Raw genomic sequence first — 20,957 nt, forward strand, 5'->3', positions numbered from 1 at the left:
ATTTCACTTGATATTTGTTCATTCACCTTCATTTGGAACATCTTTTTAGATTATTCTAATAATTTTGCATTAGTGTCTAGGTCTTCATTCTGTACCTGGTCCAGTATATTGGATAATTGTTCCATGATTGGCTTGGTTTCATCAGGTACTTGCAAGCTGAATGCATCTGAAAAGATGTCTTTGATTTCAATTAAAGCTTGCCTTTATTTATACTCATTTCTAAGTATCTCTTGTTTCTTCTTCTTCTCTAGTGCCTCTTGTAGTTCATTTATCTGTTCTATGTTCATGGTTTTATAGTCATACCTGGGAATAACTACCTCTTTATCAAGAATAGGGTCTCCATAGTGAAGTACCCTTGCAACTTTGGTAGAGCTTGAGTCTGGTGCTAAAACTTGAAGTGGTACTACTTCAGTGCTCGATTGTTGTGTTGTTCCCGTAGGGGTCCCTAATGTAGGCAAGTTTATCAGTGTTTGTATCGCCTCTTGTTCTTTCTCCTTAGGGGTATCCTCCTCTTCTTTTTTTCCTTGATCAATTATTGTGATTTGAGGTGATGCACCTTGTCCTTGTGCAGTAGGAACAGAGGTATCCTTCTGTCCTGTTTGATCTTTTACTTGCTCCTCAATAGGTGTTGTGTCTGGTACTGTGGAATCAGCCCTAGTTGGTGTGTCTTGTGTAGCTTGCTCTTGGGGTTGTCGACTTGTAGCTATTTGGATGTGAAGGTGGTTCGTGTGGATTCACTTTCTCTTTTGTGATATCAGCTACTGCCTTTTGCAGTTCTTCCACACTCACCAAGATTGGCTTAGTACATAGTTGTGATTGTAGTGTGGTCTGGTGAAGGATCTTTTTAAGGTCCTCTATAGTCAGTGGGTTTATGTTCTGACCAGAAGTGTCAGGAACATCTTGAACTGTCACTATTTCTACAGATGTGGGAGTTACATGTGGAGGACTTGGTGCTGGCAATTGTGTGTCTTGCACACTCTGATCTGTTTACTGTTGTTCAACAATTGGCATGTCATCTTTTTGTGTCTCCTTCTCCGTTGTAGCATCTGCTTTATCCTTTTCTCCTTCATCTTCCTTATCATTCTCATCCTCTTCTTCTCCATTATTTTTCCCTTCAAAGGGATCTTCTTGTCCTTCCTTTACAGTTGTGATGCCATAGATTACTTTCCACATTAGAGTGGACTTCTTCACAACATCCTCAATTTTATTATGTAGTATATTGAAGGCTCTATAATTGGGTGCAAATTTGCTCCCATGCTTCTTATTTGCCTTACTTATTTGCCCTTTAGTAAATTCAGGCACGACACGAGCCAATGTTGACTCTCTTATTTCCTTTTCCATATTTAGACAATAATGCCATTTATTCTCTATTATTGAATATAACTCCTTAGGCATTGTATTGTCTAGTTCAAGTGGAGTATTCTTGAACTTTACCATCATGTTGTAGACTGACTCTTCCACCATATTTTGTTCCTCTCTAGTCAACTTATTAAAATCAATACTTTTCAAGGTTGATATATCTGCATTATCTCTTATATTGTCACATATATTCTCTAGATCAAACTTAGTGGTGTGACTTACCACTCTAAATTGGCTAGTGTCCTCTAATTCAGTCCTCTCTTCATTTGATTCAGGAGGTGCCACATATTTTCTTCTCTATTTCTTTTGGGTTGGTCCTTCCTGGTCAGTGGCCTTCTTCTTTTCCTATTCCTTAGCCACCTTTGTTGTAGCTCTTGTGTCTGCCCTTGTGGTGGGTTTTGTTGAGCTAGGTTTAGTTGTTTTCTTTCCTTTAGGCTGAGTTGCAGGTTGTTTTTGTGCCCTCCTCTTCTTTGCCTCTACCTTGGGTGCTTCCTTGGTTTGCTCCTCCTCAGCACCTTCTACTACTTCAACATCTTCACCCATGCCTTGGGTCAATGCAAGTGGCTCCTGGCCCTATTCTTCTTCTTCTTCATCTTCTTCTTCTTCTTCCTCTACTTCTGTTGTGCCTTCACCAAATTTAGCCTTGAGCTTCTTCACCAACTTGTCCTTTTTCTTGAGGGTTGAGGCAGTCTTCAATTCCATGTCTACCTTGGATCTTACAACATCATAAGTGCCAAAGGGTTGGGCACTTTTATCAATATCCTCTGTTAGCAATGTTGTTATTGTTGTTGATGCCTCATCAATGTTGATCTCATAACCAAGTGGCCTTAGCCATCTCACCCTTGGTATTGTAGCTTGAATGTATGTATAATCAATGTCTACTAAGAAGCAAATGTCATTTATGTGTTGCTCAACAAGAGAGACAGGTATCCTTAGTCTTTGTTTCATTGATTTCTTAAAATCTTCAAAGTAGCTGGTCATTATGGTCTCAAAATTTGCCCTAATTCGTTCTGTGTATTCATTCACCTAGACTATTATAGACCTGTTTGTCTTCTAGCTTACCTTTCCAAAAGAAGGGAATTCATTCTGTACATAGAAAAATAAACATATCAAAATTGCTCCAAATTTGCATTGAGCTCCCTTTGTTCTTCTTACGGCTCCCAAGTTTTCCATAATCTGTTGTAGTTGCAATTCAGCTAGATCATAAGTATGATCCTTTTTGACAAATTTATAACCAATATCTATTGCAATACAAGGAACACTGTTGAGTTGGCTTGATTGGTAAAATTTGTGGGATATGACTCTAACTACAAATTCAATGAGAGGATCTTTAATTGTGTCTATTGTCATCCCTCCTTTGTTCCATTTTGCCCTGGCGTTCTTGTCAATTGCTTCTTTGGAATCACTCCTTAGGGTTTTAGGTCATTCTAGGGTTGGATACCTGGTCACCCTATGTATAATCCTCTTGGATATTTTAACGGGTCCATCCTCCAACCAAAGGCTTCCATCATGAATTTGACTCAACACAATTCTAATCCATTCTATCTTGAACACAGCTGGAAAATCTAGGGCACAGGTTAATCCCTTTCTCTCAATAATTTGAAATTCTTCCCTGAAAACTCCATTCTCACATAATTTTGCATATGCCTCCCTGATTTCCATATCTCCAATAGCACCAATCTTACAGTTATAGCATCTTTGCACATCTTACACCATCACCACTTTAGGTGGAATCACAGATAAAGCTCTGGCAGGGTCATTTTTGTATGCAACCTCAGGGATTGGTATGAATTTAGGTTGCTTGACTTCATTACTCACTAACTGAACCTCAAATGACTCTTTTTCTTGAGGTTTCCTAAAGCAAGAGGCCATCTTTGCAATCTAGGGTTTCAAAACTTAGAAATAGCAAAACTGGGTAGCTCGGTACAAGTGTAAATACCTTAAAATCGATGAAATGGTGTTGAATCTATGTTGGAATCTACTCAAATGCTTGAATCTCTACTTGGAAATACTTTCTACTCTCTTCTTGCTTTTGCTTTATATTCGTGATGATGAAAATAGTCAAAAAATCAAACTAATACCCTTCAATACCTAGCATTAAATGCTTAGTACTTATACAATTGTCCACTCAGCTCCTTAAGCAATTATGTTTCACTCAGCTTCCATTGATTTTCCAACTTGGCATACACTGGAGTTTCCCTTACTTGACTTCAATAAGAATTTCCTTTCACTCAACATATACTAGGAGTTTACTCAGCATCTGAGGACAACTTTTCTTACTTGACAACAATGTGAAAATTTTGAAGTTTTAACTTTGCATCTCTATTCATGTTGATCTATCCTTTTCAGTACTTACTTGTCTTGGAACTAATGTATGATAAAGCATTAAGTATCAGTCCCACATACCTTCTTTTTCTTAGTTGGATGAAATGTGACCACTTGACCTTTTAGGTAAAGTGATCCCCCATTGGATGTGCTACTTCCATCTTTTCTTTTCCATGTTTTATTCATCTCTTCTCTAACATGCTCAACATCAATTTTACCTTTTCCTTTGTTGAACTCAAAGTTGGGTGCCTTTGTCCTTGTTGGGCAATTCTTGATGATGTGACTAGTCTTCAAGCAACTGAAGCATGTAGTTTGGCTCAACCATCTGTTGTAGCTTCCTCTAAAATGTGTTCTTATGCAATTTTCAGGGATGTGTCCATAATCTTGACAGTAGTGACAACTATGCCTAGTGTTGTAATCCCAATTATAGAAATTTTCATGGCTTTTTCCTTTGTTTGATGACCATGTAGGCTTGGATCTGCATTCAAAAGCTTTGTGTCCATACTTCTTGCAATTATAGCAGTGACCTTCAAATCTTGGTGTCCTGATAGTTCTAGTCTTGTAGTCATGTCCCTGATGAACTTGCCATGTGCCTAATGAACTTGCTTATTGCACTTGTGAAAGTGATCCATGTTTTTAGGTTTGTCATGCTAATTGGTGTTCTTGCTCCTACACATATTAGAGGCATGTCCCTTTTTACCACAAAAATGACAAGTGGATTTTGTGTTCTTACCTTTGTCACTTCTTTCTTCTACAGTCTTTGATGACTCTCCTTTTTTAGTGTTGATGTATCCTAGTTCTGAAGTGTCATTGCTAGATCTTGGTGATTTCAGTAGCTGTTCAAAGTACTTGATAGCTTCGTTAGGTTTGTTGAAGCTTTCTGCAATTTCCTTCTCTCTTTTCAAGTCATTTTGCATCTTCAATGTGGAGATCTCAATGTCCTTGACATTCAGCTCATGATGGGCATTCATCATTTGGCTTAGGGTGTCTAGCTGCATGTTGGAAACTCTTGCAAGTTCAGTTGACTTCTCCTCCAATCTGTTGGCAAGATTTCTCTTGTCATCTTCTAGCATAGCTTTATCTTCAATAGCTCTCTTCTTCTATTCAGTCACTTCACAAAGCATTATGGCTTGTGATTCTTGTTCAATCTTGAGAGTTCTGATCTCTTCTGCTTGAGCTCTATTCTTCTCCATTAGGTCTACAATTGCTACATCAAGCTCCTTGGAATCTCCATTGGCAAACACTTTTGAGGTGTCAATATCCTTGTACTATGTATCATTCTCAGCTATGGCAATTTCTCTTCTTTGCTTTAGGGATTTCCTCAAATTTTCCCTAGCTTCTTCCAAAGAATGTAGAATGAGATGTATCTCAATCTCTTGATTCTCTATGATCTTCACAAGCCTGTAGACTTCCATTTCTGGATCTTTTCGTTAAGTTGTAAGGCTTCTCCTTGTAAGAACTTGGCTCTGATACCAATTGTTGGAATTCACAAGTGGGAAGATTTACTTCTGAGAGGGGGGTGAATCAAAAGTAACAAACTTTAACCTCTAAAACTTTTAACTGAAATCATCACATGCATGTAACATATCTAATTAACATGAAAGTGAAGGCATGCATGAAAATAGACAACACAATATTTGATCACATAGAAACCCTCCAAAATGAGAAGGTAAAACTAGGGTGGGGATGACACCCACAACTTATCACTACATCAATATGTAACTTGTCAAGGTTACAAAGTTTGACCATCATCAATGGTCTGCCTTGTGAAAGGCCTGCCCTATTAAAGGCTCTAACACCCTGTTAATGGTGACCTATCTAAAGGATTTACAAACATTCACTTGGAATGTCACCCTATTAAAGGATTTACAATATGGTTGTTAAACCAACCTATCTTCATAGGATTTTCATTCTCCTAATACAATGGCTAGAAGGTATAGTAGAATGTGTTGACCTGATGACTTACAATCTTCAATTGCTGATTTTAGATCCTTGTTCTGTCCAATCTAATATGATCCTTCTTGATCCGATATGACTCTGTTTGAAGTATTGATGCTCTATTCTGATGTTAATTGATACTGCAATGTTGTCCTTCTTCTAAGTCTTTTCACCCCTTTCACTTCCTTCAAACTTCACTAGTATTCACTCCTTGCATGCATTCCCTTCACGCATACTCTCTCTCACACTACTGAATTATGGGGTCTTGACCTCCTTAAAAAGGTTTCATGACTTAGGGTTAGGTATGAATCTACGATTGAGATTCATCCATCTTTCTCGCTTAAATCATTCCATTTTTCTAATTGGTTGCATGTTCTTTCCATTTTTTTGATTGGTTGCATGTTGATTGAATAGGGAATGACATAGATTCGATCTTATCTTTTAATCCTTCAAGATTCATCTTATGTTGGCCAAAAAAATGGTTTACATCTTAGTTTGTGAGGGTACAAACTCTTATGTTGATTCTGTTGTACTCGACACTTATTGATTACTAATGCTTGACACATATAGAAATTTTGTCTTGCTCGATACCTATAGAAATCTATCTTGCTCGACACATATAGTAATTTTGTTCTGCTCGGCACATGTAGTTTACTTGACATCTATACTGGCTCGACATTTGTTAGTCACTTGGCATCTATATCATACTTGACATCAACTAAGAAATTTCTTAAGTGTGTTGACACTCAATTGTGAAAACTAATCTGAGACCAACAATTGTAAAAATATTGTAACCTAATTTATATAAGATAGGAAGGCCAAAAAACTCATTCCTAGTGGCAAGTAATGTTGTGTGCAAGATATAGTAAGCAGATTTAATTGTTAACCACATCATAAAACCTAATCTTCCCTACTAAAAGTAAGGTTAAAGTATACATTTGATGCCAAGATTTGTTGTAACCCACCTCGAATAGATGTATGGGGTTGGAATAACGATATAATATGGTATTAGGACACAAAATGATAGGCTTAAATAACAAACTCCTAAAGTTGGCACATATTTCTTTTGGGAAATATAACCAACAATCAATGATGCAAATGTTACTAAATGGTGATTAGAAGTTAGTGCCCAAGTCCCTTGAATAAATGGAACATCTATCTGAACACAAAATCATGTCTTCTTCTTAACTCAATTGGGATTTCCTATAACACAATCAAAAGATAAGAAATACAAAATTCTAAACTACAAATAATATTAATCTTTAGCACTCCATTTTAGACCACAACTATATCTTTTCAAAAAAAGAACTGAGATTTTTTGTAAACTTATGAAGAGAAAGGGCAATCAAATACAAACAATTAGTTATTGTGATATAGTAATAGTGGATAAGTCAATAGTATAAATTTCATAATAGTATGAGATCATTGGCAGATTTCAACTACTCCAGGTCAGAGTTAGAAAAATTAACTTGTGATAAAGTTATTTAATGACATGCTATGACCATTTAGAGTGCCCTGTAACAACAAACAAAGTTAGTTATGACTTAAATTGTAAGAGTCTATTGCATAAACATGAAAGATGATGAACATATTCTCTATCTTATAATATACAACCAAATTATATGAAGATGAATCATACGTTGCACAACAAACCACTGGATAGATGCAGGAGATTCAACTATATAAACAAAGACCTAATATAACTTAGCACAAATTGAATCCATTGTACACTTGAAATCATTGTTAGCTCTGAGTCAAAAAAAATATCTGCTCTTTGTACCATAATCCATATATGTGCCAAAACTATAAGTTGTTTGTATGTTAATGCAAATACAATCAATATCAATATCAATTGTCAAATTTTGCCTTTTGTGACTGTCATTGATTTCAAGAAATAGATAGAGATAGGGATGTTTTTGTTTAGGAAATCACCATTTGTAAGACAAACATTTTTTCTTAAATTTATTAGGAGAAAGGGCAACAAAAATCAAGCAATTGGTCACTATGATATAGTGATAGTGGGTTGAGTCAATAGAGATGCTTCTAAAAATTCCATAATGGTACGAGATCATTGGACGATATCAACTGCTCCAAGTTAGAATTGGGAAAAATAACCTATGAATCCTTTGTGCACGTGGTTGCTCTATTTCTATTATGTTGTCTTATACTCTTAGTTATATAAAGAGTAAATAATGTTTGTTACAATGAAAGATTAACTACATTACTATGAGTTTGTGCATGATAAAACTTGGCAATGGAACCATAGCTTACTTTACCATGTCATGATAGCTAGGTTATAGACAAAGAATTTCAAAGCACATAATTCAGATGACTATACACAATAATCATCCAAGAAGAAACGTAATTTAAAAAGCTTTAAGCTACATGACTACATATGAAGTCTATAGTTGGACCGCAACTATATTTCTAGAAATGGGAGATAATTGGTTGGATGATTATTAGGAATAGCGTTGTGATTAGTAATAATGAAATTTGAGTCCTAAAGTTACATGAATTTTGTATAGTAATAAAGAGAAACTAACCCATTGGACATCCACACTTGTTAGTAATTGTCAAATGTAGTGCTTTCAAGGTTAAAATGTGTTATTATATGCCATTTAATAAGCTACTATTAATGTTAGAATCTGAAAAGATTAATAACCCAGAAAACTAGTGCAAAGAGTAAATATCTAAACTATGAATGCAAATGATACAAAATCAAAATAGCATCATAGAGTTAGTCTCCAAGAGAGTAATGCAAATGCTGAAAGCAAAATAGCATTAAGAGGATGCAAAAATAAGAGATGCAAATACAAGCCAGGTAGCATGCTTATATAGGCTAGGAAGAGGGAGGAGGTGGCAACACCAACCAATGAGGAGCAACCATCTAATAGACTAAAGATAGCAAAGTATCTTCCCAAGATAGCTAATGGATGCTCACATGTAGGAAGATGACACCTCACAACCATTCACCTAATAAGACATGCTTTATTAACCTAAGCGAGATTATTAAAAGTGTAGGAAAAACCTAGCAAAATAGGAAAAGTAAAAAAACTACACTAACACCCCCCCATAAGCGAAGCTTAGGTGAATGTAGAAATGGGTCCCGGCAAGTCAAGCCTGATGAGGTACCCATGTACATAAAATTCCTCCAAAAGAGAGAGAAAAGAGACTCCCCAAAGAAGATTAGGACTCCAAGTGAGAGGAAGAGGCCCCCCCAAAAGATGTAGCATCCCGCACCTCCAGCAAAGCTTGCAAATTTTGTCCGGTAGATCCACTTGCATCGAACAAGTTTTCTTCCCTTAGGAAAAAGGACAAGATCCCAAGTGTGGTTCCTCATCAAGGAACTATACTCTTCCTGCATAGCTGTATCCCACTCAAAAATACCAGAAGCCTCATGAAAGGACTGTGGATTTGAGGCAGTAGCAATGAAGATATGTAGAGCATCTTGGAATTGTGAACGAGTCTGCTTGGTGTCTGATGGATCCCCAACCCAATCACCTGTAAACTGCAAGGTCTGTCTAGCCCAAAGTGGACCGGAAGATGGAGAATCTAGAGGAGAATCATCAACCTGTAAATGATGACTAGGAGAGGAAGGAGGTGAGTCCTCTGAATCACTCCCTGCATCAGAAGTGGAGGTAGAAGACTGCTCAAGTGAATCTGACCCATCATGTATTCCAAGTGACTCCAATGTCAAAGTAGAAGGCAACCCTGTGACCATGCTTTGCTGGTTAAGCTGATGCAAGTAGTGGAAGTTAAGATGGCCAAACCGCTCATGCCATAATCTGCTCACATCATTAAAGTGAGTGAGTGAAACAGTCAAAGGAGGATCAGGAACAAAGTGAGAAAACATATAGAGTCGTGACTGATGATCTGCTCTCCCAACTGCAACTGTAGAATCATTGTGCAACTCACATATCTCCACTGAACTAGGAGTGAACTCAACCCGCTTGCCTAAACCCGTGTGAGTGATCTGGTGTACCGATTGGAGATTAGTTGACAATGAGGGTACATAAGGAACATCATGGAATGTACCGTCCCCCACATCAACAGACCCTCTCCCACACACCTCAACAAGAGTGTTATCACCCATCAAAATAGAAGGCATAGTACACGGCTCCAAGGATGCAAGTTCTTCCTTAGATGAAGCCATTTGGTGTGAAGTACCCGAATCAAGAACCCAAGTGGATGGTGAGGAAGTGACTGCAAAAAGGGCCTTGCCCTTTCCTTTCCCCTTGCTATTTTCTTTTTCCTTGTTAGACCCTTCATTAGAACTTTGTTTGATAGACTCAGGAACACTAATATTATTCTTCTCAAGAATGTATGTCAAGTGATCAAGTTGTTTTTGCAAACATTTATGTTCATCATGACCAGGTCTTTTACAATAAGCACATTTGAAATTTTCTTTCTTAGGCTTATCGCCCTTGGAAGATATTGTATCAATAGTTGAAGAAATCGGCGTCTGATCCTTCTTCTCCTCGCTATTCTTTTGTTTCTTGTCCTTACTATTGTTGTTACTACTTTGTCCTTGTTGTTCTTTTGTGTCTTGGTTAGCAGCCAAGGCATGTGACTTAAAGGACTTAAGAATGCCCATTTGGATTAGCTTGTCCTGTTCTCGAGTGAGATTGACAGCAAAATCATCTAAAGATGGCATGGTGAATTGAGTACCAAGTGCACTCTTAGTAGCATAGAAGGTAGAAACAAACACAGAATATTCTAAACTTAGCTTAGAGAGAATACTAACAATCAGTTGTTCATCTTTCTTTTCAATTCCACATTGTTTTAACTGCAGCCTTAGTGATTTCAATTTGGTGAAGAAATCTTGAATTGTGTTGAAATTGCCTGGACTCAAACTAATTAATTCATTTTTCAACATATGACCCCTCATTGAATCTTGTGTGCCAAATAGTGTCTCTAGCTTTGTCCATACTTCATTTGGTGTATCCAAAGACTCAATGTGAAATAGCAAGTCAGGAGAAACAGACAAACACAATGTTCCATATGCCTCATCACATTTGTTAAACCACTTAGGCTTGTCTTCATCTTTAGTAGGTTCAGTTTCAAGTCCCATAGTTATCCTATTTAATCCAGCTTTCTTTAAGTGAATTATCATGCGTGATTTCCACTCAAAGTAATTGTATGGAGTTAGGATGGGCATATTTGTTTGATCCATGATGAAGGAATGCAAAGAAATGCTAAAAGGAAGAGAATCCAGCCACGACAATGCCCTCCCCTTTTTACTCAATTAAAGAACCCCCCCCAAAGAAATATGATTTGGCACTTTATTTTAGTGCATTTACAATTACCACTAGAAAGAGATATTTAGTGGTCTTGATTTCAATGCATTACAAACCCTCATGAAGAGCATATGCTAAAAGTGAAACTTGGGCACAATAATCAAGGAAACAAATAAGCACCACTGCGATCTATTTGAAAAATCATGCACTTTCAAAAAAAGAATCGCCTCGATACGAGGTCGTATGAGAAAGTTATGATCCTCCGAAGTTTCCAAAACGAGAACTGTGCACAGTCACGGCTGAGAATCTGCAATTTCTGAAGAATTCATGTATGAAAATCAAAAACTAACTCCATTAGTGGATAGAGCACAAAAAAATAGCCAAGTTCATAACAAGAATCATCAAAATCGGAGTCCGTATGAGCAAGAATGAGACATTTGAAAACTGTATTCAAATCTGCGGTTGCCAACGGAGAGGGGTATGGCTGTAGCTTTGCATGCTCGATTCTGAAAAATATACAACTTACATGCAAAATCTAAAAGATACCCAGATGGTTTTTCGGGGCTGCGAACAAAACCCAAAAAGCGTTTTTTTTGCTGATGAACAGAAGATGTTGCTGTAGTGTAAATCAGACGCTTTTAACAGTAAAAAACGGCTCCAAAAATCAGAAAACGACCCCAGCAACCAAAATATGGCATGCAAATGCTGGATCAACTTCTTAAGTCCATCAATGGCATGCTAGAACCTGCAAAACTGATTGAAAACTCCAAATATGCAAGTTGGTTGTCAGATTTGAGATTGAAACCCCAGAGAAAAATTGTTTTTGTCAAAACTTTTCTGATTCTCAAGATCATCCAAAGATGCAAGAGAAGAGCATACTTCGTTTTTCAAAAAACTACAATAAAGTTTATTTGCCCCTCCCAAATCTCTCAAATAAGGAAACTAAAATCTACTCTTGCACATAGAAAAGCTCTGATACCATGTTAGAATCTGAAAAGATTAATAACCCAGAAAACTAGTGCAAAGAGTAAATATCTAAACTATGAATGCAAATGATACAAAATCAAAATAGCATCATAGAGTTAGTCTCCAAGAGAGTAATGCAAATGCTGAAAGCAAAATAGCATTAAGAGGATGCAAAAATAAGAGATGCAAATACAAGCCAGGTAGCATGCTTATATAGGCTAGGAAGAGGGAGGAGGTGGCAACACCAACCAATAAGGAGCAACCATCTATCAGACTAAAGATAGCAAAGTATCTTCCCAAGATAGCTAATGGATGCTCACATGTAGGAAGATGACACCTCACAACCATTCACCTAATAAGACATGCTTTATTAACCTAAGCGAGATTATTAAAAGTGTAGGAAAAACCTAGCAAAATAGGAAAAGTAAAAAAACTACACTAACAATTAATACCTCATGCAAAAAATAATGGGTGGCCTCTATTAAGCCATTTTCGAGTGGCTTCTATTTGTAAGGATGATGCAAGTAGGTTGACATGATCTGAAGTAATCAAATTGGCAGTGGTTCAGTCTTATAATTTCATGTATACATCATATTAACACACTTTTAACTAATACCCTACTCTAGATTTCCTATTTTGTAGACGCAAGTAGCTTAACATTTATGGAAAATGTAGAAGCATTTGAATAGAACAAGAACTTTTTGACAAAATGAATTAGAGAATAGTAGTTGTTCCCATTTCAAAGACGTAAGCATGTAGGTGAGGTGATCGTATTTTTTTTACTAGTAATAATATAGATTAATCAAAAAAATATTACAAAATTGGGCCACCAATATAGTAACCATGTATTAGATTAGGGATCCTTGCAATAACTACCCCTACCTTAGAGCATCCAATCCACACAACTAACATATTCATATCAAAGTATCTGAAGATTTATGGACTACCAAACATGAAGAAAACACATCCCATCAAAAGAAAATAGCTACTGACACAAACCTAACCAACATTACTTGAACCACTGTGTCGCATCCTCCTTGGAGAAGTTTGCAATGGCACGCACATCAGAGGAAGTCACGTGAAGCCACCTCGCGTCCACAAAAATGAGCTACCTAGGAAGGCATGAGAGAAATGTCCATGCCCACACCACCGAAAACATCTGTCGAAGCAGCCCTCTTAAGCAATCCTAGAAACCCCGACTGAACAAGACGCACCGAACTCCATGCTCGAATCACCACCATCCATTGCCACTGAGTCATTCTCACTAGCTGCCAGGGACACCTTGCACTGCTTGCTTGCACAGGGTGGGATTTGGCGACGGATCAAAGCACAACCATCAACATCCACCGGTGCATTTGACTTCACCGGAGTTGATTTCCTGCGTCAAACCACCCTACCTCCAAGAAATGCTTGTTCCATGTTGATTAACTGCAGGAAAAGAAATAGCTTATACCACCCCTAATGAGCCACTAGTAAATAAGACTCTGGGGGTTCATTGGAGGTCCGAACCTTTAATGGTTGGAGTTCACTCGGACCCCCATCAATCAAATGCCATGGCAATTAGTCCAGGTGAATTCCTACACCCAAATCATCTCGGTTCACAATGCCCTCTAAACCACCACCTCATTTCGCTTACAGGCATTCTCTGGCAACACAAATCAGTTCAGGTTTAGAATATACCACCATCAGACCTATCGCCATGAACAGAGAAGAGATATCCATATTGGACCTAGGTCTCTAATCATTATCCCAGTATTCCTCATTGAAAATCAACTACAATGCCTCTCAGAAATGTTCTCCATCTAGCTTGAAGATGTGGCTCAGTCAGGTGATAGAGAAGCCACCTTTGAAAGCTACAATTTGTCCAGTCATATTCAGGGAAAAATTTGCCTCCATTGTGTATTTTGGAATTCTGCCTTGAACTTTCGGAAAATCAAGCCAAGACTCGGGATTTAATGTGAAGAGAAGGCTCGAGAAGGCCACTTAATTGCATGCTCAATTCCAATCCTTCGTCCATGACACAAGCATGGTAATTCCCATCTTTTATAATCAATATGCCACCATATGTATAAAACTTGTACGAATACTAGATTGATGAGTTGGTATGCGCATGTTAATGATGTTCACAAAGGCAGAGAGTTCAAAATTTGAGAGTGCAAAATTCAAGCACACTTTAACTTCCACCGTTGTATTTTTGAAAGAAGTAAAGTTGTCGAGTGGCAATTTCCCCAACTCAACAAGATTTGATGTAGCACTAGACAAAATTCATGGGTTGGAGCTCTGTATAGTCTTCGAATAATTGAAACTGATTATTCCATGATCCTTCCACCCCAATATTAGATAGCTTATTGTTTATGGTATTTGCACTCTCGAGGACATGGGTAACCTTAAAATCATTCATGTCATCTAGCAGTAACCTAATTCCTAATTTTCTTGATGATCCGGTCTAGATGCCAAGAACCCATGTTGCCCTCGGTTATGCCATTTACCACGATCTCTAAGTCACCTTCCAAATGGAGATTTCAAATACCATGTTTGGCTCCTAAAGCAACTGCCTCCAGAGTCGCCAAACATTTAGCTTGATTGTTTATCCCATTCTTGATTCTTTTTGCACTCATGGCTAAAATGTTGTTATTCTCTGAATGTGCAACTACTCCAATACTTGAGGGACTCAGATTGCTCTTGGATTCCTGTCAAAATTAATCTTTACCCTATTGGGCTCCGGGGGAGACCAGGTAGCAGGTTAGTATTCTAGAAGAGAATAAACTCTCAAATATCCATGAACGGGCTTGAATTTTATTAACAAATAGTTCACCTAGATGATTGGGTCCTTATGGGAAAAGAAACACTTGGCCTGATTAACCCTAAAACTAGCATTGGGGACCACCTTAGATATAGATTTTTCTAACCTTTCTCAGAATCTAGGCATGTCCTCTACTTTGTCCTAGAATATACGCATGTTTCCCTCCTTCCAAATTTCCCAAAGAGCAGTAGAACAAGAGATAGTCGAAATGGAGGCCAAATAGGACGATTGGTCGTGACTCAAGACATTCTATGAGCGTGCTTGGCATAGGGCCTGACCAATTTAGACACTTGAAAATGAAAGCCCATACAACATTGGAAAAGTCGCATTTGAGGAAGAGATGATCAAGTGTTTCCTCGGCTTTGTTACACAGGGCGCATCTGAATGGACCTATTTTCATCAAGTGATCTCCTATGAGAATTCTCTTATGACTCACCAACCATCTAAATAATCCTACCTTAGGAAGGCAAGAATTGTGCCAACATAGCTTTTTCTCCCACTCAATTGACCCGTGGAAGGAATCAAGAAGGGAATAACCAATTTTCACTTAATAATTACCACTTTTTTCTGCACACCATCTTAGAACATCATTGTCTTAAGTTTCGTACACTGGCCAGTTTTGAAATAATCAAGACAATGCTTCTTTGTCATTTGGGAAAAATTGGAGAAGGGTCAGATCTTTTCATGAAAGGGGCTTGCTAGGTAGTGAAGAATGTACATCCACAAAGTCTGTCACCTTTTCCCCCCCAAGCTTCCTTAGTTACTTCAACGATGTTGTGTGGGAACCCTTCTTCAGTCAAAGGCTTGTTTGCATCACAAGAATCAAACTAGAAGTTTTCTTTTGATTTGTTTCCCACTTACCACGTAATATGATTCAAAATTAGCGAAGGATAACTTATTATAAAATTCCAAAGGGTTGATCCATGAGGAGGGTTGGATAAGGTCAAAATTATTTTATTTTTCATACTATCCAAATGTTTCAATTTCAAGACCTTGACACACCTTTAGTTTGGTTGCGAGTACATTTGTTGAACTAATTTTTCTCCAAGTGTTGTGTTGAGAATTTTCCAAGTCCTCAAACCGGTACTCCCACACCCTTTTGGAAGACACATTTTCTCCCAAGCCATGAGAGGAAATTTGTCATGTTCCTAATTTCTATTCCAAATAAATTTGGACATACTTTGTTAAATGACTAAAATCACCTTATTTGGGATCTTGAAGCATGACATAGAATAGATGGGCATTGCTACTATCACATATTTAATGAGAAGGATGTACCTTGTCAAAATTAACCATTGTCCCTTCTAGCCATTCATGCCCTCTTTGTGTTTGTTAATTAGTTCCTTCCAGATTCCAAGTTTGGTGGAGCTGGAAAATATGAGGATGCCTATGAATTTACTAGGAAGTTTGCCAACATTAGCTTCAAAAACATCTCCTATGACATGTTGAATTCCAATTTTAGTGTTAAAGAAGAGGATTTCTGATTTGCTCCGATTAACTAACTACCTCGATGCAAAGTTGTACTCATCTGGAACCTTCTTCATCAATCTTGCATCTGCCATTATTGAAACTCTGAAGAAGAATGTGTGATCAACAAACTAAGAATGTGTCTCAACATCAACCTCTCACAATCGTGATACCCTTACATTGGTTATTCTCTTGGAGATGAGAAATTGATCTGCCCAACACTTCTGCCAAAATAATGAACAGTTAAGGTGATAGAGGGTCGCCTTGCCTGATTCCACATGAAGTATCAAAAAAACCCTAGGGACTACCATTGACTGGTCAGGATTAAGGCATAGTCACCATAGTTCATGCTACTCAACCATTTTATCTAGCCCTCATTGAAGCCAAACTTCTTTAGAACTTTCAAAAGAAATCCTCTATTAATGAGATCATAGACATTCCTTATGTCTAATTTAAATATCATATATTCTTTGTTTCTTGAGTGAGAAGAATGTATAGCCTCATGCGCCATAGCTATACCATCCACAATATTCTAATTGGGAATAAAACCACTCTATTGAGGGGAGATCAATTTCTGTAGAATGCTTTTAAGTCTGTTTGTCACCACTTTGGTGATGATTTTGTAAACTATGTTGCATAAAGAGATGGGCTGAAATTCTTCAAAGGAGACCAATTTATCCTTCTTAGGATGAGAGTGATGAAGGTTTTGTTAAAATCCTTAAAAATGAAACCCTTTCTTTTGGATTATTCCATGACCCGAAGGAGATCATCATTTAAGAGATACCAATTTTTTTGGTAGAAAATGGGTTGAAATGCATTTGGGCCCAAGGCCCTATCACCCCTCATACCAAAGACAAATGCTTTTAGTTTTCTCATTGTAATAGGTTTCATTAGCATTGCATTATCTGGCCAAGATACCATGTCTGAGATAACTCAAAGAATTTCATCCTAGGTTGGATTCCTATTCACCGAGTCAGCCTGCCATAGATCGAAGAAAAAGGCAATTGCCTCTGATTGATTATTTTTAGATCATTGGATCAAGTTCTATCCTTGTACAATATAGAGATAATTCTATAAATATTTTTCCTCACTTTGACTGAGCCATGAAAAAACTTGGTGTTGTGATCCCCCTTTGTCAACTAGGTTTCCCTTGATTTCTACTTCTAGTATATCTCTTCTCTTTGTTGGATATCACCATATCAGAAAAGTCCATCTTTTTCAATTTTGAAGACCACTACATCCATGCATTCTTTAAGGATTTTTTAATCCAGAGCCCCCAAATAGCCTTCGAGTTCTTGCTTTTCTTGAAAATGTCACCAAAATTCGACCGATTCTATGACTTGAGTTTTTGCTTGAGCATTTTCAATTTCTCAAAGAATTAGAAAACACAACTTCCTTCCATAACTGGGGCTAAATCCCACCAATTTGCAACTAAATCCATGAACACTAGTTCCTTGAACCACATCAGTTCAAATTTAAAGGGACATGTTGAGTGGTTGTTTTGCACGATGCTAACAACAAAAATTCTCTCAAATCTCTCTCTTGAAAAGATGATCAATGACCAACTCCAAGGTTCCAGATGGCTATTTTCAATCTGTTGGGTAACTCAATTAAAGATAAATGTGAATTTTCACAAGGAGGCCTTTTTTTGGTATCCACCAATTCTGCACAACTTTGTGTGAAATGTAACCACAAAACCAATATATTTTCTATTTTATATTTTATGATGAATGCAATTTATCAATGTAAATATATGAATTCCTATTTTAACTAAATGTTTGAAAAACAAATGACAAATATAGAGTAATAAGAAATTAAAGCAAATTACTAAATAGGAAATTCGTAACAGACCTAAGCTAAAGCAACAACATGTCTGTGAATTAAATTATCAAGAGGATTTGGTAGAAAACCAATGAAATTAGGAGCAATGCTTCCTCAACTCCACTGAGGTAATTGTCGATGGTAACTTCAACAAAAATTAAAAGATGTTTCACATTTCATCAAATCGCAAAGCCACAGAAAGTGCACTCACACAAGACAAAATGCTATATAAGAACAATAGTGATCCTTTTTCCAATTCGTCACAACAACAAATTTTTTTTAACATAAGGCAAACACTAGAATTAAAAGATCACACAATTATAACAATGCAATAAAACCATAAGCTCCATTATAATTCATGAACATGAATTCACAAAAAATGACACACTACGACAAGATTTACTACACTTAGAATGAAAGCACCAATAGCATTTATTATTGCATCAAAATATCATCCTTGAATACATATTATATCCATGTATTTAAATGAAATCCTCTCCTCCTTTGTGTTAGGAGTGAGAGCTCTTCTAATGTAATTCATGTTAAAAACTAATAAAATAAAGTTGTTTATATACAAATTAACTCTCTAAATGGTGCTAAGTAGGTCTCCACCCTTGCTTATATCAATTAATAGGTGCATGAGCCTTTACATGACTTAAAAAAATAAAAGAAGAAGAAGATAAGAGGAGAGAAGTCATGAGATGATCCGAGATTCCTAAAAATGGAAGCTTGGCCTTCTCTAGGCATTTATGGGAGTTGAATTATTGTCAAAATATGTTTCTGATGCATGGAATGCTAAAAAATAATAACCGGCAGTAAATTGTCAGCACACTACTTCTTCAAAATTGTCGATGCACCTCTTGATTTGGCGCACCTCTGAAAAGCACACCTTGATGACATGACCAAAAATTATCAAAATTCTGGTTAGTGTCAAAAATGAATTTCCAACATCTAGGTTTTCTTCCCCTTTAGACCAAAATGATGTATGGATGTTTGCTCTTGAATTTTTCATTTATCTCCATGATCTCCTTTGCCTCTAGAAAGTCTAATGACTCATACAAGTTTATTGTATACCACTAGGTGATAGTTACTTATTTCTATCCTCGTATCAACAAAGTCTTCTAACTTGGAGTCTAATTCCAATAATGCTTCTTCTATTTTGAAAACTTTTCTGATGTCATTTTCAAACAAAGTAGATTCAAATAAAGCTATGAGCTATTGAACTACTGTCTACACTGGAAAAAGTTTTGTTCTTGACTCATTCTCAAAAATCTCTAGGTTAGCACCATTATAGTATTTATCCACTTCCGATAATTGCCCTTGATCTTTATCCTTTATCTCTTGGATGTCCTTGCATAGTCCTTCCATGACTTTATTCCATGTTGATACTATCTAATTCTTCCACTATATAAATCTCCATTAACATCTAGTACCTTTGTCCTTTTATAGATTTTAGTACTTGTAGATCTTTAGCCCAAGTACACACTTCATTATTTAGCACAAAATCTTTACTTAAAATAGAAACCACTTTGTCAACATTATTTTAGATGTTGTGTAGAAGGTTCAAATTACCTTCTATTATTTGTACTCTATCTTCAAAATTGTGACACCACCTTTTACAAGCATCCAAAAATGAATCTCCCAGCAACTTTCATGCCTCCTTTCTCTCTAATGCCTCCCCTAAATTAATCTCAGGGTGATCAAGGTCTATAGGACCCACTATCTCAATCAAATATCCTCCTAGTAGCTCATTCTACTTCCTTAAAACCAAAAGCTCCAACTCATCCTTATCCAGGTGTGAGAATACTTGTTTAAGGCCTATGGTGATGAAAAGTTTTATTGTATCCATTATGGGCTTCCCTAATACTATCTCCTTTATCTCATAATCCTTAAGGGTCAACTCCTTTGTATCCACGTAAGGAGGCAGAATAGCAATATGCACCAAAAGATCTTGGTCCTGATTCTTCATAATGAAAGCCAGTGTTTTAGCATCACCCTTGGGTGGCTCAAGCTTCTTGACTATTATTTATAAATTCTACCATGCCCTCTTCTTCTGTCAACTCCACCTATCTCTTTTATCTAAATAAGACCTCATTTTTCAACCATTATGGCATTGTTCCCAATGGCGACATATATTATTTGGAAGAGGTGGGTTCTTATGTTGGTCCTTTTCCCTTATCACTCCTCTCTGGAGTATTCTCATGTTGAGGAAGAACGTCAGAATGAGCTTCTATGTCAACATGAATTGGGGACCTAGTCTTTATCCTAGGAGGAGCTTGTTGCCTTTCTTCTACAATTTGTCCCTCCTCTGATACTTCATCATCGTGCAACTAAACATATTCTCCTTCCTCTAAGGTATGACTCTTTGGTTTGGCTATTAGATGAGGTAGGGAAACTAATTCTTGATTCAGTTGAGGAGGCATTGACAAAAGATTATGTGATGGTGGAGGAATAATACCAAGAGGCCCTTGTGGTAAGGGAGCTAATTGATTGCAATCTTCTCCCATTGGCTCATTCAGAGTAGTATCTCGTATCGTCTCTCCTACCATTTTAGTCCCTGCTGATCTAAAATCAAAATCTGAGATATCAAAATTATCGGCTCCCTCACCTTCTATTTCTTCAATTCATTTTTGTTGTTCCTATTCTGGGATCTCAACATGGATAAGCTCTCGAGGAACAAAAGGTAGTGTTTGAGTTAAACTCCTTCTTCTTTCTTCTTCTATTGCTCTGGTTGAGCAGGTTCTTTTGTTCAAGGGGACATATTCTATTTGTTCCCCTTCTTTCTCATCTTCAACCTTGGGGATGGTTTTGGGCACCTGAAGCAATAGAGTGCTCTTTTTCTTCAACCTCCTCCTCTTTTCCCCTATCACCATCATCTTAGTTATGTCCTTTTTAGGTACTGATGAGGAGACTTCTGTTGGAGGGTCCTTTTGGTGCTGGTGGATCCTCTTCTACTGGCTGAGCTTCTTTCTACTCAAGTTAGGCTTCTTCTCCTTGGGTAGCTGGCTCTGCCTGAGCCTCTTCCTCTTGATCCCTTACCC

This window comes from Cupressus sempervirens, chromosome 10, assembly GCF_028749045.1.
Source record: "Cupressus sempervirens isolate cs-2001-9-10 chromosome 10, ASM2874904v1, whole genome shotgun sequence".
In the NCBI taxonomy this organism is placed as follows: domain Eukaryota; kingdom Viridiplantae; phylum Streptophyta; class Pinopsida; order Cupressales; family Cupressaceae; genus Cupressus; species Cupressus sempervirens.